The 21,170-nt window shown below is 34.6% G+C and overlaps 1 long non-coding RNA gene across 5 annotated transcripts in view; it reads left to right on the top strand.

The window, feature by feature from the left end:
* The first annotated feature begins 4,092 nt into the window (after positions 1 to 4,092).
* LOC137859226 (uncharacterized) overlaps positions 4,093 to 21,170 on the top strand; it is a 159,297-nt gene continuing 142,219 nt past the window's right edge. For all 5 annotated transcript variants that reach the window (XR_011098197.1, XR_011098199.1, XR_011098198.1 and 2 more), the window contains exons 1-3: positions 4,093 to 4,156; positions 4,546 to 4,581; positions 4,856 to 5,001. This is a non-coding gene — a long non-coding RNA (uncharacterized lncRNA). The remainder of the gene's footprint in view (positions 4,157 to 4,545; positions 4,582 to 4,855; positions 5,002 to 21,170) is intronic.

The raw sequence follows: 21,170 nt of genomic DNA, 5'->3' as shown, positions 1-21,170 counted from the left end.
CACAACAGAGAATACTGGAGGAATGTAATTATACATTTACTATATAAAGTCTAACTATTTTCTGTGCTATTTCCCCAAAAAAAGAAAAAAAGTTTTCATCCTAAAACTGCAAAATGCTTCTGTTAAACATATTTAATATTAGAAAATTATCATGTAAGATTGAATGTATTAAGTTAAGAGAAATTATTATGCTTACAAATGTTTGAAATGAGAATGCCTGAGTCCACTTTGTGTTTCTATCAATGCTGGCATATGCTTGTTTTAAATACTTGTTCTTCTTTAAATTTAGGGACATTTCTGCCTGAAAGTGATCTCCAGTATTACTTTTACTGATTTTATGTCTTCTTGTGAACAGAAAATCCAAATTAATGACAGCAATGGTTTTGTGAAGGCAGATTAGAACTAATAAGGAAATTGATTAAATGTTCAGTATGTTGTATCTTTCTTTAAATAATGGCATATTTTATATTTAAGCCAGTCTTGTAAAGCACGTTTATTGTTTTATTCATATCCTGATTTATTTTTTGAATTGTTATTATAGGATAGATATTCAAAATCCATCTACCTCTGTACAGATGTATAAGTATGTAACGTAAACCTTTTACAGTGACCATGTTTTAAATTCTTCCCCTATAAGTTGGATAGGAGGACAGACTATGGTTATCTTGAAAGTGTTTTGAAGAATACTCATGAGCCTACAGCTTTTACATTCTTAAAATCCCATTTAAACTTTTCTTATTTTTATCTTTAACGAAAAACTTTATTGAGAAGCTATGCAGGAATAGTAATAAAGAATATACTGGAGAGCATGACATTCCATTTCTGCATAGCTAGGGAGATTAATGAACATGCCTGTAGGTTGGCAACTGCTATCTCCAGTGATAAAAAAAATATATATATATATAACGCCCATAAATACAATACAGTCTGTCTTGCTTAGGTCAAATGTAGTGTTCCCTTGAAATAAATAGGTTTCTTTGGATTGTTTTTCTTTTTAGTTTTCTAGATACTATTATGTCAGGAATTTAATGATGTTAAAGAGTAATTCTTTTTAGCCACATAATATTCATTTAATATAACAAATGTAAGGATTAAAGTGTGAATATTCAAAATTGGTCAATTAAGATTAGATAATTAAAATATAGACGTTTAAATATGTGATCTGTTTGGGGGTATTTTTTTTAAAGAATCTCTTAAAATGAGGTAATATCTGAAATGAAACACTGCTGAAAAATTCATAATTTAGTTATGGGATGGAATTTTAAGGACTATAGAAGAAACTTGTTGCTCTAAATGTCTAGAAATTAATCAAAAAGAAAGACCTAGCTACTGGGATCAAATTCAAGCAAATATTTTAAAAATAAAATTATTATTAGACATACTTATTCAATTTCCACAATCCTCTTGCATACCATTATTTTTCTTGTTGTTGTGTGTGTTTTTTTTTTTTTCCTCCCAGTTTTCCAGATTTAATCACCATTAAAGCTGTATTCATGGAATTTATTTCCTTTAACTTTCTGTATTGTATGATCAAGATTTCTGAATGGGCCTTTAATGTCATATTCCAAAGTCCATCATACTCCTGAGCAATGATATTCCCATGTTTTTTTGGTAAACTATTCATGTTGATTTTGTTGTGAAGTCCTTTAGGAGAACCTCTATCTCTCCAAAAATTAAAAACATTTAAAATCTAATTTTTAGTATGCAATTTGAAAAATACTATTCAAATAAATAAATAAACAAACGAAACCCCACCTCCTCAAACATATTCCTATCAACTATAGTTGATTTTAATTCAGCTCAAAACAAAGCTCATAGTGTCCTGGGTGATGAATAAGGTGTTCTGGCAGGTGTACTGTGGGTGTTGTAGCAGAATAAAAAAGAATTGATATTTTCATGAACAAGACTGTTTTATTTTTCCAAGAATTGGGATTTTAGTTTTAACCAAACAAACCTTTTAATTTGACTAATTCTCAACACATCCACAATAGCTGGGAACTTGATTGCCCCGCTTAATGTGTTATAATACAAAATAAATAATATACTTTCTTTACTTTTTCTTTCACTTTCACCGTGACAAAGCACATTACCAGACATACAAATCCTTCTGTAATTGAAAATAAGAAAGGAAAAAAAAGGGGGGGGGGGGGAGAAAAAATAAAAGTTACATTGAATATGTATGCAGTATGAGAAAATCAGTGAGTTTGAACACTCTTAGAAACCTTGAGAAGACTGAATAGATTGTATTGATGATCTGTTGATATCTTGCACTCAGCACTTCAACTGTGAGAATAGTAAATATTCTGTTATTACCTTCAAGAGCTGAATATTATTTTAGGAAAAAGTAACTACCTACAGCTAAAAATAATGGATGACAATTTATCTTCTACTAGAGCCAAGGTCTTATCCCATAACGGTATGGAAGGGAGACTTAACATAACCAAACATATAAAAAATGACATATGACATCCAAGATGCATAGGGAAGAGAAAAACTGTATTGTAATATTGTCCTCAAAGAGGAAGCAAGAAGGAGACACAGTATTACAAGCAACATAACTTTTGCTAAAATTTTATTTTATTTTATTTTATTTTATTTTATTTTATTTTATTTTATTTTATTTTATTTTATTTTATTTTTTCCCCATGAAATCTGGCATATCATTTACAGAGTTGGGTGCCAAGATATGAATTTATTTGCTCCACAAGGATTTACGGGCAGTGCCAAATTGTTATTACCAAACTTTACTTGGTTGCAAATAAACAAAATACTTTAGATCAAATTTCCCCTTTTAATTTGATTAGTTACTAGACATGCATAAGATAGTTGAATAAAGCTCATATGTTAAAGCATAGAAAAATAGCTTGTACAACTACTAAAGAGCATAAGTAAGAAAAAAAGTCTTCACTATTCCTACCTCTTAAATTTTCTCTTGGTTAGTAATACTTGAAAACGTAATATGGAAATGCACAACTCTTTTGTCTCAGGTTTCTTTCTAAGTGCTGTCATTACTTCTGCCTATGAAAAAAGTACAGCATTCTTGCTGTAGGGTTCTTATTACAAAAATCAATCAGCAGGTGTGACAAAAACAAACAAACAAACAAAAAACCTCTGGACAACACAGTACATTGCCACAGCAAGAAATCTGTGCTTGATTCCCATTCCAAATTTTATGAGAGGAGGAAGACCCCAGCCTGCCTAGTCAGACTGAGCTTTCCTTGGTAGCAGCTTTTGTGGTATTCATATCCAGGGCTGTACTCATGTTCATTCAGTTTGATGTTTGGTACCTGACAGCAGCTGCAGTCATCCGGAGGAGATGCACTGTACCCTGCTCTGCTTCAGCAAAAGCAAAGCTGGCCTTTTCCACCACAGCCACTGAGCTTGGCTCTCCCTGTGGGATGCAGCCAGCGTGGTTATTTTCTGTGCTGTCTGAACACTGTTTTGTGTTCTGGCCTGCACCTGGCCAGAATGACTCAGAACCTGCCAAATGACTCTGAAAGCTGAACCAGGAAGGAGTGGCTTTGTTGCACTCACCTCCTATCTCTGCAGTTTGCCCACACTTTCCCCAGAGCTTAAACATAGCCTTGTTACGATCTGTGCTTCTTCTCAACTGGCAGCCACCTCTGTGACAATGTCCCCACAGCAATAAAAAGATCACTAACACATTTGATGTTCAGATGGAGTGCTAAACTACAAGAAAGAAAATATTAAGCACAAACATCCATAAATAATATGTGTGATGCAGTTATGCAGTTTGAAAGGCACAAGTCAAGAGCACCAGGGCTCACACACAGCAGTGTTTGGCTGTTAGCATCTTGGCTGGGCAAAACCATTTGAAGGCAGGCACAGGCAGCCATCACCTGGAGACCTGGCTGGGCAGCAGGGCTCGGCCATCACACCTAGGGAGCCCTGGAGAGGAGCCATCTGAGGTCCCATGACAGCCTTGGCCTCAGCCCCTGCACACTGCTAACTCTCAGCCCTCCTTCTGGGTGCAAGGCTCAAGATGGGTGGGGTGAGGAGGCACAGGTGTGCTGAGGAGAGGTGAGGTGCAGTGGCTATTTTGTGGAGGTGAGGGGAAGGGGTTTCTCTGGAGAGAGACGGAGAGATGCTTTTGAAAGTCAGTAAGAGGAAGGGAAACATGAGCAGCAGTATATAGGTAGAGGGAGCTTTAGTTTTGAAAGTTTTATTTCTTGTTATGAGGAAGTTCAAATATTTTTAATATTTGTTGTATTTCTAAAATACAGTGTAGCTTTTGAGACTAGAGCCCTTTCTTAACACGTTTGCTTAGAGTAAAATGTGCTGACTGGCTGGTTACGTTCAACTCAATGCCTAGAGTTTCCCCCCATGAAGTGAGGTTGTGGTGCTGCACTTTTAGCAGTCTCTGTGTGCCTATTTCCGTCTCCCTTGCCCTCCTTTCTAATAGTGCATTTGGAAAAATGGCCTGTGGTTGTAGGTTATCAGTAAATGTTTCCTAGGGTTGGAATCCTCTTTGTTGGGGTCCATAACTGTGCTTAAAATGAATTTTATGTTTAACTGCTCTCCTAGAGGACAAACTTTGGAGGCCAGGAGATTTGCAGCTTGGTAAGGGAAGCTCTGTAATTTAGTTTTATAATGTACTCGTAGCAACTTTGTAGAGCAGAGTGGGTTTGAACTGTGGGGTGGCTATATTAAATAAATCATGCCCAGCTCTTCAAAGCTTAGTTCTTCACTGACATCAAGCCACCTAATTTTCATTACTAAAGTGACTAAATCTCTGGGGATTTCAATAGGCAATAGCTGTAAACAGTGTATTATATGAAGTACCCTAAATCCTGTGAAGGTATATCCATATTTTTTTGTTTTTCTTTCCTCTAAGGTCATTGATGAAGGAGAGTCTCAGCCAACTGCAAACGTTCCAGCAGCTCAGTTGAAGTAAAGGCTTTTAGAATATCTTGCAACTGAGGGGATGGGAGCACCAAAGGTCACGTCTGTGTGTCTTTGAGGGAGCATGGAAGGCCAATGGTAAGTTTAAATGCTTTATATTTCTTCGGTTATCCTTAAAATGAGAGTTTACATTTTCAACAATTTCTGCAGACATTTCAATTCCAGAATTGTGGCTCTGTGGAGAATAGGTAGGCAGATCTCTTCCTAACACTTAGGCCAAACAAAGCAGGTATTAAGCTCTGAAACAAAGCATACACAGGGAAAACAACAACAATAATAAACCATCTGTTTCTATATCATTCTTTGTAAATAGCTGGATGAGGAAAAAAAAAAAGACTAAATTTCCTGTGTGATAGTTGAAACCCTTACATACTGTTCTTGTGGAATGTTGAAGAATATCCACTAAAGAGAAGGAGTTTCCTATATAACACTAGTAACAATCCTAAATTTCATGAAGAAGCTTAGCTTGGTTGGGAAAAAGAAGTCTTTCGCTATTGCTGTAGGCCACTGTTATATATCATGTTATTGGAAAACAATTAAAAGATTAGCAATTGGTTGCTATATCTATTAATTTTCTCCAGAATCTTAGAGATGTACTTGATACTGTTTCTTATTCCTCTTATTGTAAAACTTTATATGTTCTTTTCTCAAATGTTTGATGTAATCCTTTGATGCAGCTTTAAATGGTAAGACCAGTTTATTTTCCAAGGCACAGTAATAATTGAAAATATTTACATTTCTACTAGAAAATCCTGTAATTTTGATGAATTGAGAAGCATTTAGGTAATTTTTGTAGCAGTATCTCCTGCTGAGGGAGAAGAAGTAGGAATGTAGTTTAACTCCTGTGATGCTGATGCTTTGTACGATATATTTCATGTGCTGCAAGATGCTGACAAGGAAGTGAGCACGTTTTTACTGAAAGATTGAGTTTTATTCAAAGCTCATGTGAAGAGAGATGTTTTAGCATCTTTTTCTTCTAGATCTATGTTTAGTAAATATGTGCTGTCTAGAAGCCATAAAAACAGAACTTCATAATTTTCTTAATAATAGTATTTCATAATAATATTATTTCATAATTTGTTACTTTGAGTTTTTGAAAACTCTTCATTCTACGTTTTGGTTAGAAGTAGAGTCTACTGCTTCCTCTTAGTTGAATCTAATGGATTTAAAGCAGAAGAAAGTTTATAAGTTAGAAGAAAGTATGTCTTTAGTATGAAATCTGTTCCCCTAACATTTTGAATAAAAGATATTCAGTCATTTTCATTGTACTCTGGCAAATAAAGTGAAGTCATAGCTGATCTGGCTTACAAAAGTATCTGATAGTCTGTTTCCTTTTTCACTTCTGAGGATTGTGGTACCATAGTAAATATTATTGTCAGGTTAAAAAAAAAAAGTATTCATTATGAATACTTTTGCATACATTGAGAATGTATTTGACATACACTGACATAGATAGACAGTTAGCAAATAATGGTAAAAAATAAAATACCTGACCTTTTTAGAATGGATACTAATATTTATTCAGGATGGTTTCCTAGCCAAGAGTTTCCTACTGAACAAATTAGGTTAACAAATTAGTGCCTTACAAGTCAATTAGCAATTTCAGGCCACTGGTAAGCAGTCAATTAGTGCTCTACTGCTTCTGTTCTATAGCAGGAGAAACCAATTTGTAATTATCACTTCTCTGTTCTATTTATGGCTATGAATATCTATGACATAAAAAAATTCTGTATGGGTTTGTCAAACAGATAAAATTTAAAATAGTTCTTGAAATGCAGAAAGAGCATTGCAAAACAGTTTAGGGTTTTGTTGAATTGGTTTATTTTTTGCCATATAGGAACAAAATGAGATTACCACTTATAGAAATATACTTAATTTTTGAATTGGTGTAATTGATGAAAAAATCTTTAAACAGAAAGAGGTGTGATTGCATTCTGGGAGAATTAACTTGGTCTACTGGGGATATGAATATGATCCTGTGCGCAACCTAGCTTTGGTATGGATTGATTATAGAACCTTGTTAAAGTGGTAAAACAATAATATTCCTTCTCTTTACTTATGTAATTTTTCATTCCGCATCTAGAACTTGAGATCAGAGGAGCCCTGATGGTAGTTGGGATAATTCCAAACAGACTGCTTTGTTTTGGTACTTTTAATGATTGGACTGAAGGTGACAGGGAATGGCTATTGGAGCTTTTCCCATGGAGCTTTCTTGGGTTCTTTTCTGATGCTTTTGTCTATTTTTGTCATTTCAGTAGCTCAGATAAAGTCCTAATGCAGGAGAGGTACCATGTCACTAGAGTAGTGCCTTTTCCTTTTATTTGTCTGTAGAGTAACCACTCTACACTGTGATACAGACAAGCTGCTGCTGTTACCACTCAGTTTAACTGTTGCTTATGTCTGAAGAAAAAAAGTGACTTTCATGGCAAAAAAAAAAAAAAAAAAAAAAAAAAGATACGGAGTTTTCAGCTTTGCACAGAATAGGTGCAGTCTGCAAGGCTAGTCAAACAGTAGCATAAGCATGTGAGGACTTCGAATTTACTTTCACAACTGTATAAGATAATCATGGTCTCTGGACCTCCAAGATGCAATTTATGACCCAAAGAAAATAAACGTTTAAAACTGTTACAGAAGACATAGAATGTGAGTTTATTGGGAGATCCAACATTCTATGTGGATGAGAGGAAAAAAAAAAAAGGCATAGAGTGTGTCTATATGTGTACAGATGGCATGTCATGACTTCCTATTATATGGAGTACCTATATCACTACTTTGTGATCAATGTGTATGGACACTTTTGGCAGAAGGTGGACTGCTGCAAATTTTCGAAATACCACATATCCAAAGTAAACTGAAAAATCTAGGAAATTTGGGGAACTCTCTCTGAAGTATTCCAACAGCCTATTTCTGAGCACCCTACTCTAATTGTTGTGTTAATGTGGTCTTCTGTGAAGCTGAACTTTCCCAAACGTTCCCTGGGGTGCTCGTGGAAAGGACTGTTGAGAGAAGGTAGTCTGCCTCTCACAGCTGCCAACATCTGAACTGTGTCTTTTGTTCCATCCCTGCTTCATGTCAGGTAGGGTCTTGCAGATGCACCCTCCATCTTCTTTCTGTGGTTGATCAGTTGGGAGTGGAAATATGTTTCAGCTATGTCCCCAACCAGGAAAAATCCATTCTTAAGGCACATTGCTTAATGCTGCATAATGTTCTGGCAAGCACTATGACCAGTAAGTGAGAGGATATATGTTGTCTTTCTAGAATAGAAAGAAAGAAAACAAAGAGAAATTATGGTTTGAATAGTTTTAAATGCTAAATGATTATGATTATTAATATTTTAACTTTAATAACCAAAATGAGTATTTTGAGCTATTGGAAAATGAGGGGTTACCTTTATACCTCTTCTATTTAAAAAGAATGTTTTCCATGCTGTATTGTGCCAACTGGGAAAAGTAGACTGTTATAATAAGCTATGGTCTTGCTGAAATAACTGCTAGAACTCATGACTATTATTATTAAAAGAAAAGTTATAAACAGAACACAAACAATGAAATACCCATACTGCACTTAAAGCATATCTGAAGGTAGGTAATTCTGTTTAGGGAATGCCAAAGGAACCCTACTTACCCAATCTCATATAGTTATCAGTGACATGGAGAGTTTATACACGCAAGGGGTATTACACAGTACCTGAATTTTCTCTTTAAATTTTGTCGGAGTTTTTTAAATTGAACAATCTGCCTTTAGCCAGGAAAATGAATGAATATTACACTGAAATCTTGTACTAAGTAATAGCATATTCAAAATTAAATTTGTTGTTTTTGTTATTTTACCAAGTTCTTCTCTTAGGATATACTGTCAAAATCCTCTCAGTTTTTAACAGAGAGGCAATTATCTTAAATTAAAATTCCATTAAAATCTTGTTGGATGAGGGGGAAGACTATAACTTAACTCTTGGTGGTGCTTTTGTTCTACTGTCTGCTAATGCCAAAGGCCTGGTGGTGTCACTGTGCCACAAAGGTAGCTGTATCTCGGGATGGTACCCTAGTGATGCTGTTTACTTGTTTGAAAGACTGATACCAGAAAAGAATATTAGAGGAAGAGCGTCAGTGAAGTTGATGAATTGCAATGGAGAATATGCTGCATCCTCAATACAGAGGGTTTAAATGATCCATTGCTTGCTATATAGTATATCTCCCAGTAATATCTAAGAAAGAAATGTTATCTTTGTACAATTAAGATATGTAAATGAATTAAAGTTCCTTACATAGGGCTATCTGGTGTTGGAGAAGATAAGGTCATTCAATTAAACAGCTCTCACAATTAAAATATGTGATGTTTACTCTTGCATATATGGATTTAAAGCTCCTGTCATTGAATATTTCTATATATTGTTAAGCAGTACAGCAAATAAATCAAAATACTTTTCAAGAACAATGCAATCCAGAGCTTCCAGTGAGATTTAGAGGAAGAAAGCACAGATTTATGGGAGAATAGGAAGAGGGAAAAGGTAATTTTGCTCACTGCCAATTAATGGAAAACAAAAACAGCTTTTCCTAGGTCTTTGATATATTGATATACTTGCCATATTCTGATTAATTAAATATCCGAGCCAAATGTATTAAATATTACTCAGCAAACAACTAGTGTATAAAATTGTTTATGCTTACTTAAGTCATCCTTCTACCAAACCAAGAAAAAAGAAATAAAAATCCAGTAGTGAAAATAATTTAATGAGAATTTACTACTTTTTCTCTACCTAGTTTCAGCAGTGCTAAGTACAGAGGAATATTAAATTAAGATGGTAGCTATTCACATAGAGTCAATCATCTTGTAGTTTGAACAAAGTCGTCTTAATTGATACTATCTGTTGTGGTTATAGTAAAACCTACAGTCAGATCATTAATGATGCTCATAATAACAGATAAAGCTTATGGACTAAATAGAACAAGAAAGAGACAAGGAACAGAGATGGAAGTGGAGGGTTGTAGCTGAACCAGAAATAGGTTTTGATTTCCCATTTCTCTGATGATATTATACTGTATTACTTCTGTACTGAGGTTTCATCTGGATTTTTGGGATACTTATTTTAGTACATGGTATAATAAAGTGGAGAATTACAACCTGTGTAGAAAATTATGCAAAGTGATAAAAACCTCAGCCACGTAAAGCCCACAGAATCAATTTAAAATAAATAGTAATCTTATTAATTTTACAGTATTACGAAAATACATGAAAAAATGATGAATGTATTTTTTTCCCTGCAACTTAATCAGTACAAAGCAAAAATAGGGTCTTTTCAAATTAAAGTATCAATAAGATAAACTTTCATATGTAAGGAAGAAGTGATTTTTTATTAAAAAACTATAACAGTTCACCGTTGAAAAGCAAGCTGAAGTTCCCTAGCTGATGTAAAGATGCTGCCATATGTTCAGCTGATTTGCACAGAATAAAATCTATCAGAATAAAATAAATGAAGATACTGATATGCTGCTTCAAACAATTTCGACAACCACTCTCTCAAACTGTCATTTATGCAAACAGTACAAATATATAATTTAGCAAAATATGTTGACAACTGAAATTTGAAAGCCAGTTGAGACTTGAGATTTCTGCATATTCCTAATATGCAAAAGGGGAGAAAAAAAAATTCTCAGTAAGCTCCCTGATAAACACGCAAAGTGCTTCTCAGATGCAGTACTTGTTGTCTTGCATGCCATATTACAGGTCTGTTGTCATTCCAGTGCTGGCTACCAGATCATTTGCACTAGTGGAATAATACAGAACGAAGCTGAGAGGACCTCAGGAAAATCAGTGTAAAGGTTATCTGACCTAAGTCAGAAAAAGCAGCCTTCACACACACACACACACATATATGCATATATTTTTTTCCCATGTTGTTATGCCTTTTTTAGTGTTTTGTTAAAAGGTAGACAAGGCAACAAGATTCTTGTCTTAAATGTATTTCCTGCTCTGCCTGCTCAGTATAGCATTAAAGGGTGAAGCATTGTGGGAAGCATTAGAGCATTGACTTGATTTAACATATTTTGTTTTGTATCATGTTGCCTTCGTGAAATGCATGAACTGGATTCCTTTCAGAGGAACTAAAATAAGGTTATAGTTGAGGATGCTGTACTGATGGGCACTCTGTTGGGGAACCAGCCCAGTCTTATATCTCCTTTGTCTTCCACTACAACACCATAGACAAAGGTTCCCCAGCACCAATTATGTTCTGCAAATCCATTCCTGTTGCACTGCACAGCTTACAGGTAGAGACATTCCAGTGTGAAAATGGCATAAAGTTGATCCTCTAGTAAGGGTTTAATCCAAGCAAGGGATTCTGCAAAATTCTTTGGGCCCAGAATCATGGTCCATGCTTGTTCAGTATCAGCACCTTGCTCGTTCAGGCATTGTTTAAAGATGAGTAAGGGGTACATGAATCAATTAATTGCTGACTGACCAATCTCCAGGAAATTCTTCAATGTGACCAAGTTTTTCTGTTCCTGTATAAATCTTGTTTTTCTGAAGTTGAATGGAAATCATCACAATCAAGTGTTATGGAATGTTATGTTCATCTTTTGTTAGTCTTGTGCTAAATATCGCATTTGTTCTAAGGTAGCCTTTTTAGAAAATGCAATTAGGAAAGTGATAATTTTTTTTGTTTGTTTTATTTGCTTTATGATTTGGTGGTTCTTTTTATACTCCTTTTGAAAGTGTAGTATTCATAATTCAGAATTGCACCTTGCAATTCCTCAGCAAATAAAAATATGACAGCCTAAAGAAACTAATGATTAAACCAGAGCTTCCATGCAGATAACTCTCCCTATATGCCTTATCCTCAAAAGGCAAAACCCTTCCCAGAATTATGAAAAAAAAAATTTTGAATAGCATTTTTTTTTCTATTGCAAAAACTATACAAGTGATGAGAAGGTATATCACCTGGCTGTTTATTTGGTAAAATCAACCTTTTAATAGGTCAAGTTTACAATTTATTCTTTATCAAGAAAATTGTATAGCAACCAAAAGTAAAGCTTGAAATCTAATCTAATCAAATGAATTATCTATATATCTAGAGTAATGAAAGCTAGACTTCTCATTATTGTAGAAAAGATATTACTCAGCAGAAAGATTTAGTATAATTCCCTAACTGATTGATGAATGAGAAGCTTACCAGAGTGAATTTGTGAAATCACTTTCTATTTCTTATCTTTATTGCCTGCTCCTTGTGATAGAACAAAAATTGACTTTACAGCATTCTAATCCCACGAACATCCAGCTTCCTGTCAGCAACAAGTTCTACATGACCTGCTTTTAAGAAATTCTGAATGACATTAGATGTAAAAGCCATCTCTGATAGTATGGAAGGAGGGAAGGTTAAAGAACAAAACAGGGTCCCTGAAAAAATATTTGTATGTAGGAAAAAAATAGTTTTAAAAGTAACACAATGTTATTTGAAAATAGCATTAAAGCATAGTAAGTAACACACACACACGCACACACAATCATAGAAATGGAATAAATTCAGCAAGCCTGTTTGGATTGAAAAGATTTTATTTATTCATGCCAATGAGATGTCTGCGGTAAATGAGTTCTCTCAAAATCAAGAGATGCAAGTTCCAGCCATGTGGTATCCAAATTACTAAAACCATTCTACCCAAGCATGTTCTGAATCTATCACTGCTCCAAAGAACATGCTTCCAATCTCAGAAACACATATAGGAAATTAAATAGATTTCAGGGTTCTGCCTGCTCTTTATGAAGATATGACTATGTAGTGGTTACCACAGTGGCTGGAGTGGCAGTCCTTACTCTGTTGCCCAGTTTTATATGACTGAAAACTTTAGCTTTTATTGCTGTTCACCATGAAGTTATTTTGACATTTGCAAAAGAATAATGGTGAAGGTTTTTGATTCAGTTTTGAGGTTAGTAGGTGACAGTAAATTGCATTGCAATCCTTTGGCATAATCATTTTATGATAAAAAAATATGTATGTATATATGATTTCATGAATGAGCAGAAGTGCTTTCAGTGTGACTACAGCTAATGTTCTAGTCATTCTAGTGGACTCAGACCGGAATGTTCTCTGCGAAAGTGTTGTTAAATAATAATGTCAGATTCCTTAGTAGTGTGACAAATGTTATTTATAAACCTGAAAAAAAAATGTGTTTATCTGCCCAAACTTAAGAATATAAGTGTTGCTTTTATATTTTCATCCTTCACTTTCACCATCTTTCTTAATTTCACTGTCACTTAAAAAAAAAAAAAGTTTTTATTTCAAATAAAATAACAGTAATAGTACACATGCTAGCTGCCAGGCTGTCCAGCTGCATTTTCTGTTTTCTTCTATGTTGATAGAAAAGAATTTCTGAATTCTTAATTCTTTAAGCTGGCAAGGCTTTGTTTGTTTGTTTGTTTGTTTTCACCAGACTTGTCAGGGATATATTTTACTATTCATAAGGTCTGTGGTTAACTACCAGTCTGTTGTTTGATTTGCTATCCCTGTCACTGTGGTATATTTTTGTTCTTGGAGCATCTTCTAAGTTAAAAGTTATTTTCATTGGCATCTACATCCTTCTATAACCATTTGGCTATGTTTATTCTGAGGCACTTATGTAGAACAACACTGATTAAAGTCAGCTGAAGGCCTGGCCTGGAGCATTTATTTGGTAACGTAAATAAATCTGGCTACAACTCTAGGTCTCAGTACAAGAGATCCTTGTTCAGATCCTTGCATTAATGTAGCATTTTTTGTGATAAATACAATGCCACACTTCCAGATCATAGGAAATAGGTGTTATTTTCCCTTCTAAACCCAGTAGGGAGTAAGTAGCAATTTTTCTCAGAGAATAAATACATCCGTCAAGAGCTTCATTTCCCAAAAGAGGACAAAAAAACATCTATTACTACAAGACCAGATAGGATATTTATTGAGACTCCTTACAGCAATGACTCTTCAAAAAACTAAGACACTTCATTTGCTGGGGCACGATAGCTTGCTCCAGTTCTCAGGGTGAGAAAATACCACAGGTAGGTTCTGTATCTTTGTCCTCACTGGCACAGAACCTTCCACTCTTGATGCCTGCAGGCTGTTTCCAGGACACAATCTATTACTAGGTCAAGCCGTGGTGATTTTATCCAATTTTCAGGCTCATCTTCCTCTACATGGATGGGCAATTATTAGTACTTAGCTATGGCATGTAAAGTAGAGCACTAATTCTACACCTCAGAGGACTTGTTTCTAATGCTTGAAAGAACCCACTGCCTTTGATAGTGCTCTGTTTCACTCATCTGGTTCTGCTTGTTTAGTGTCCGGAATGATTTATTGCATGTTCTGTAGCTCGTGTACAAATAAAATAGACATGTCTATGAAATGTTGTAGCAATTTTAAAAATAAATCAATCCCTCTCCCCCTTCCCCAGAAATTCTAATCAGAAAATTTTGGAGGAATTTTCTGTTGCTTAGTTTAGATTTTCTGATTTGCTTCAAAAGGTAATCAGATGTAGACTCATTGGCATTGCAAGACTCATTATCACATCTTTGTGCTGAGTACGGGGACAAGATCTTTTTCAAGAGCTTTTGGGAAACTTATTAGCAAAAGAAATGGACTTGTCAATACTATTTATACCAAATCAAACTTTTTTTTTTCTTGTGCTGCACAAAGGTCAAATGTTGAATTTTGCTTAAAATATGTCCACTGCTGGTATTGTTTTCTATTTTATACCCTGGCCAATCAAATTGCAGTGCAGCTGTTCATCTTCTGAAGGAGCTGATGAATTAAACAATTCATTAAGGGATTTTCTGCATTACTTTTATAGTAAAATGGACAGAGTTTTTACTGAGCACATGAAAAGACATATGTATGTTGAAATGAGGATTTTTTAATTTATTTTCCAGTAGCTTAAGATCTCTTTGACAGTAGGCTCTTGATCGGCCAATTGAGAATGCTATTCTCCCTTCAGCTGGTTACTTCAACAAATGGTTAATTTAGTTTGGGTCCCTTAGTCTGCCATTGCCTCTTCTTTCTTTACTCTGTGATTTAAACAGAATGCTTCAGTCTCCCAGGCTGTCAATCTGTCACTTTTCATGAACGCTAAATACACTAGGGGAAAAAAGCAATTTATTAAATTTTCACAACTGAGGAAGACTGGATAGCTCAGGAGATTGGTAATGAGCCTATATACTGAAGTTACAGGTACAACAGAGTGCTACACAAGCTGTTCACAAATTCAAAGATCTGCCTGTGGACACACCCTCTAGCTTACACTAGAGAACCTGAAGATGGAATGTGGTTGATGGAACACAATTTTTCTCCTATGTAATTGTAGTAAGCTTTGACTGAGGCACCTTGAAATCTGTGTTTAGCAAATGAAATCCCTTTAATATGTGTCTTTCTCAGATGATCTCCTTTTAGGAATCTACTGCAGATGTACTTAATTCACAGTGAATGTTCTCTGCTCTCATACAGTACAAATGCAATATAAAATTGATTATTTAGACCATTATGGTATATCACGTTATGGCATACTGTAAGTTGATGTTCTAAAAGGTAAAAACATACAGTCTGGCTTCCACACTAAAATAATACAAAATATGTAAAAGTAATACTTTCAAATGATTTTTTTTTTCCTAAGTATTTTTTAGAATACTTCAGAGCTTCTTCTGAACTTTTAGTTGGGGATTTTTATTCCTAGGGTCTAATGGGGAAAAAAGTTTCAATAAAAAACACCGTTTCCAGTGGGTAGATATTCAGACAAAAATTTCAGCCAACAGTGTTTCTGTTGCACGTGGAGACTGCTTAGGAAATGTGTTAAATTGTACTACAAAAACTTTCATTAAGCCTTGATGATGTCCATAAGCTTTTGGCTCCAGTTATTTCAGTAAAGTGATATGAGGATGCACTTAACTTTGATTTGAAAATAATTCATAGCGGTGCTTTTGGAAAGAAGTTTGCAGAAGAATGGTTGGTAACTAACCATTTTGAAAAATGATCTGAAATATTTGTTTAGATTTCATAGAGTAGTGTCTTTTGAAATTAAATAAAGGTTAAAGTTCAACAGAAGCATGGGTAGTTTGCTTATCTAGAGTTGCATGTTTCTTTCCTAGCAGCAGCTCTTATGTGTTTTAGAAACTTAATCATTTATAACTACTTAAGCAATATGGATTTTTCCATGATAATAGGTGAATTGAAGTGCATGAAAGCTAAATGATGCTCATATACTGCTATTTTCCACCACCTGAAACAATGTTTAAACAATTTAGTATCAAAAACCAAAACACAAGAAGGGATTAAAAAAAAAAAAACTGCAACAAAACCATCTTCATTCTTGTGGGATGCATCAACATCTATTACCTTGTAAAGTATCTGATATGACAAGATTTTCATTTTATGGTGTTTAAATGTGAACCATGATCAATAATAAATAAAGTAGGTGCTTTCAATGACTGACACTATAGGTTAATGTCGAATGTGGAAATAAAGAGGGATATCCTAGCAATTTACATTCTTACAAAGCACATGTATTTGTCTTCACAAAAGCTGAACAGGATAACCTTTAACAATCTTTACTTTGGTGAGGAGCTGACCTATGTGTGCACTTAATAGACAGTTAAGACATTAGGGAAGACATGAAAGCATGTACTCACAGTCTGTGCAAATATTACAGTGCCGTTCACATACCTGTGTGTTTTACAAGTACTTCGTGTGTATTTTCAACAAAGAAAAGATTTTTTTTTTCTATTTTTTGTTAGGTACAGCTTACTTGTAAGCTTTATATGTACATAAGAACATATAGAGTGCATAGGAAAGTGATCTGTAAAAAAATGTATTCAGGTTCTTTGGCTTCAAATGTTCATGTTCACAACTTCAACCTTCATCTACAAGTACCATACTTAAAAAATGAAGAAAGAACATGACTTCTTGAAGTCTAAAATGTATTCAGATACGATACTTCTCAGGCTATTCAAATATGTGATTCAGGTCTGTTCACATAAAAATTTAATAAATTTTAGGGAATTTGGAAATGATAGGCCTTCTTTAAAGCTTTCTGTTCGGATAGAAAGAAACTATACAGTGAATTTAAATATTCACTTGACTCCCTCTTAAAGTTCTGAGGCTACCTGTAATTAATAAGATATAATCTAAATTTCATTTCTAAAAAAGCTGATGCTTTCATTTACACTTTCTAGTTGTAGAAATTAATGTGAATGACTTTGTGCTATCACTGACTTAATGATTACCAAATGAAGCTGCATTTAATTCATCATCCTTGCCAGATACCTTTTTTTTTTTTATCTGAGGGTTTGAGAAAAACATTATTGCCATAATTACATACTACCTGTCAGATGGTACAATGGAAGTGATGTATCATGTTGTATTTGTATTTCTTTATCAGATATTCACACCAGAAGTATTTACCTTTACATAACATTGGCATCAATTTTGCAGGTTGCAAAGCAGATTTATTCCTCTGGAAAGGTGTTTTTAATAAACTGAGTACAATGCCATTTGGAAATGCAAGCCTTGAGGCATTTGTATTTTATACCAAAAAGCTTAATTAACTCATGACTTAGGTTGTTTGGGTGTGTTTCTTTTCAACACAATCACTTGAAATGAAATAAAATAATCTTACCAGACAAAGTAAAATAAACAGTAGTGTTAAACTTAGTTCATACGTCTTATCACTGAAAAGTCAAAAACTTGGCTTTGACATCACTTAGGAACTTCATAGATTAGGTGACTTCTGGTTCTTCCTCTCATCAATCCTGCATTCAATACCAATCCAGTACCAGTTATCCATACATTAGAAAATAAATCATACTTTTGTATTTCCTTTTTGTATTCCCAATACATTTGTATTTGTAAGCCTTCTGGTGAGGCTTATTTTTGTTAAAATTTCAATGGCTGAATAGATAAATTCCATTAGAAAAATCTTGATTATGTGTCCTTCAGTCTTGCTACCTTTTGCCTTTTTATCTGCTTGTTTTCCACTTGCTTCTCAGCAGATAATTGACCTTTAAAGTGCTGTCCTATTCTGAATGGCAAATTAATAATAATAATAAAAAAATCTGTTGTGGAACTAATGTTCATTGCCTACCTAATTTTCTGAGGTTACAGGAGCGATATTTTGGAGGCTTCTTCCTGACTGTGAATACTGTCAAGGTTTTGAGAAACCCACTGTGTTAATTTAATCGCATGTTTTTTTTACTTGTAATACAAAACACCTTGCTCACTGCTTATTCCGTATCAAAACATTGTCATGCAATGCATCTCCATAGAAGATCAAGCTTCACTAGTTCTACTCCTCACAGAACAACTTGCCTGTAGTATAGTGCTGCAATTACATTTTCATTTGTTTCTTTTGTTCACTGAGATTCTAGATAGACAGACTCTTCAACAGGGTGTTATGCCATTTGTTAACCAAAACAAAGTTAACATAAAATACATGTGTATATATAATTGTAGCATAGACTGTGGCTGAGAACCTTGTGTTTCCTTTATTGTATTCACAGACTAAAAGCCATACAATTGTCCCTCAGAAGCTGTTGTAGTGTTCTGATGGTAGTCAGAAAGAAAACCTAACAAACTTCTGTGTGTGTGACAAAATTTTGCCATTATGCAGATCTTTTATCTTGGAAGCAAAGGTTGTTTTTGTTGTTGTTTGTTTTGCTTTTTTTTTTCTTCTTCTAATCTGAAGTATTTAATAGCTGTGGTGATATTGGCAATTATCTTACAACGTAGGCAAGGGACACCCATATTCAAGATATGTAAGAAATGTTACATGCTACCAAATGACTTCTTTGGGGTTGAAGTTTGACCTTTAGGTATTTGAGCTAAATTATCAGTTTGCAGAGCTGCATGTTTTGTAATGTTCATAACCATGTCTCTAAATTATCCCCTAGTACATGATATGTACAAAATTGTTTGCAGTAAAACCTTCAGTTAGAAAAGCATTAGGAAGCAAAGTAATTTTTAACATAAAATCATTTTTTGAATATAAAAATGTGTACTCATCTGACTCTGGTCAAATCTTAGCCATGTTAAACACTGTATGTTAGGGATAATGCATTACGGGTTCAAACTCTGTACATAGTCAATATTTTTTTTCTGTCATTTAATTAATTCATTATGATTAATTTTGCTTATGGAAGTGTTAATTATGTCCATGGCTGACCAGATATTAAGAATTCATTAAAACAACAACAACAAAATATTTTTATATTTTTGTGTTAAGTACAGGGAGTTTCATTTCAAAATATTTAATTTATCAATAAAAAATAAAACCTATGCTTTTTTCTTCTGTTGGAGTAATTTTAGCCTTCTGAACTTCAACTATAAACTTAACCATGTAAACCAACAGTAGTTGGCAGATTAAAGTTCTGTAATAATAAGTTCTGGTCTAAATGCAAGCACAAGGGAAGTAGAACAAACTATTTGTTAAATAACTGTTATGTACATGAGGTGCTTTTCCCCGCAGGTTGTTCAGCTGCAACATTTGCCAAAAGTCAAACATGATAGATATGGGCTGATTTAATTTTTGTTTTTGTAGATGCTTGTATTTTACTTTGGTTTGTTAATTAGCTTTTCATCCAAGGCAACCAAACATAGTTGGTCTGTCATTGTCGGCTCTTCCGTTTTTCTTGGTACTTTTCATGTAGTTTTTCATTTGTTTGCAGCTATTGTAATGGAAAATGAGTTCTGTATTTCGTTACTGTATCTCGTTCAGACAGTGCAAGATCTAATTAGTTCATTCTTAATAGCAAATAATTAGTGATGCTTTTAATAGATACATAAATAGGTGGGAGGGAAATATTACAAGAACAGGAGCTTTTTTTTTATAATGCTTTGATGTGCAAGTAAACCTGGTTCCTCTTGGTAAGGGAAGAGAACGAGTAATTTCATAATCTTCTTATGACAAAAATCTAAGCTGTGGTTATCTCTGCAATGGACATGTTTTCATTTCTTATTTTTGTTCAGTCTATAAAACAAGTTCTTTGTTTTCCCTTGTATAATGTGATACTTTTACACTGGATGACAAGTGCACCCTTGGGCTTTTAACAAAATTAAGGTTTTACAGTGACTTGTATTCTAAAAGTGGTGTAGTAACTCCAACTTTGATGCTAAACACATTGGAGGAAGGTTACCTGCTTTTAAGCAGGCCATTAATGGTCTTATGATGAGGAGTTCAGGAGCCCATGCTGAGTGCTGGCAAGTACTTTTTTGGTTCCTATAATAAATAGCTTTATTAGGTTTTCCACACCTAAATACAGCGTGGGAGGTGGGTGTTATATGTTTACAGTTGTACTGTAAGTTGAAAGTACCTAGGAACATTTGACCTCTGAGGCCTAGGGGGTTTCTGTCAAAATTGCTGACTACCAGCCTTCCTGATGTTTGAGGTCAAAGTCCACTCTGAATAAAATAAGCCATCAGGACAGCTGCTGATGTACAAGCTACCATGTCAATGCATGAGTTACTCAGATTAAATAAAACTGGGTCATGTGTCCATGCCTCTTCCCATTCAGAGGCCTTGGACTGAAGTGCCCCTGAACACCTATGCATTACAAAGTGAATGAGGAAATACCACCATCACTATCTTCCCTAAACCTCAGGGCCCATGGGCAGGCAGTACCCTGCAGGTCCCCGGTGCAGCAGGACCTGCTGCTGATGCTGTGGCAAAGCCCCCCTGCTGTCAACGTGTCCTGCTGTTGGTGGAAAGGTGGCTTTTACACGTGACAGTGGCACACAAGCTGTGTGCTGTGATTGGTTTTCTTCTGTAGGATGGTTGTATGTGGTTGTAATATACAGCTATGATATACAATTATATGTTATATACTTGTAATATAATATATTTCATGTGTTTTATATAAGGCAGATGACAGGATAAAATACAACTGTGAAAAATTTTTCGATAGCCAAATAATCTTGAAAGATTTTTTCCTTCAAGTCTTCTTACCTTGCAATTTTAAATGCTGAATAGAATGGTTCAACCGGGTATTTTTTCATTCCTATAGTTGTCAGAAATTATCCAGACTTTCTATTTATGACTGTATGCTTCCTTATTGACAGAAGGAAACAGAAAAATTATTTACAGCAGGGATTTACAGAACTTTTCATGAACCGTGCATATTTCAGACTAAACTCTGAAATAATCTTAATGACTAAGATATCACATGCTTAACAATTAGATGAATATATAAGGTCCCAGGGTGTCTGAGGATTATATGTGTTTAAGTAGTGAATTTGGCCCTTACAA

Source organism: Anas acuta, chromosome 7, assembly GCF_963932015.1.
Source record: "Anas acuta chromosome 7, bAnaAcu1.1, whole genome shotgun sequence".
Classification (NCBI taxonomy): domain Eukaryota; kingdom Metazoa; phylum Chordata; class Aves; order Anseriformes; family Anatidae; genus Anas; species Anas acuta.
The sequence above is the reverse complement of the archived record's forward strand: the minus strand, read 5'-3'. Positions and strand labels throughout refer to the sequence as shown.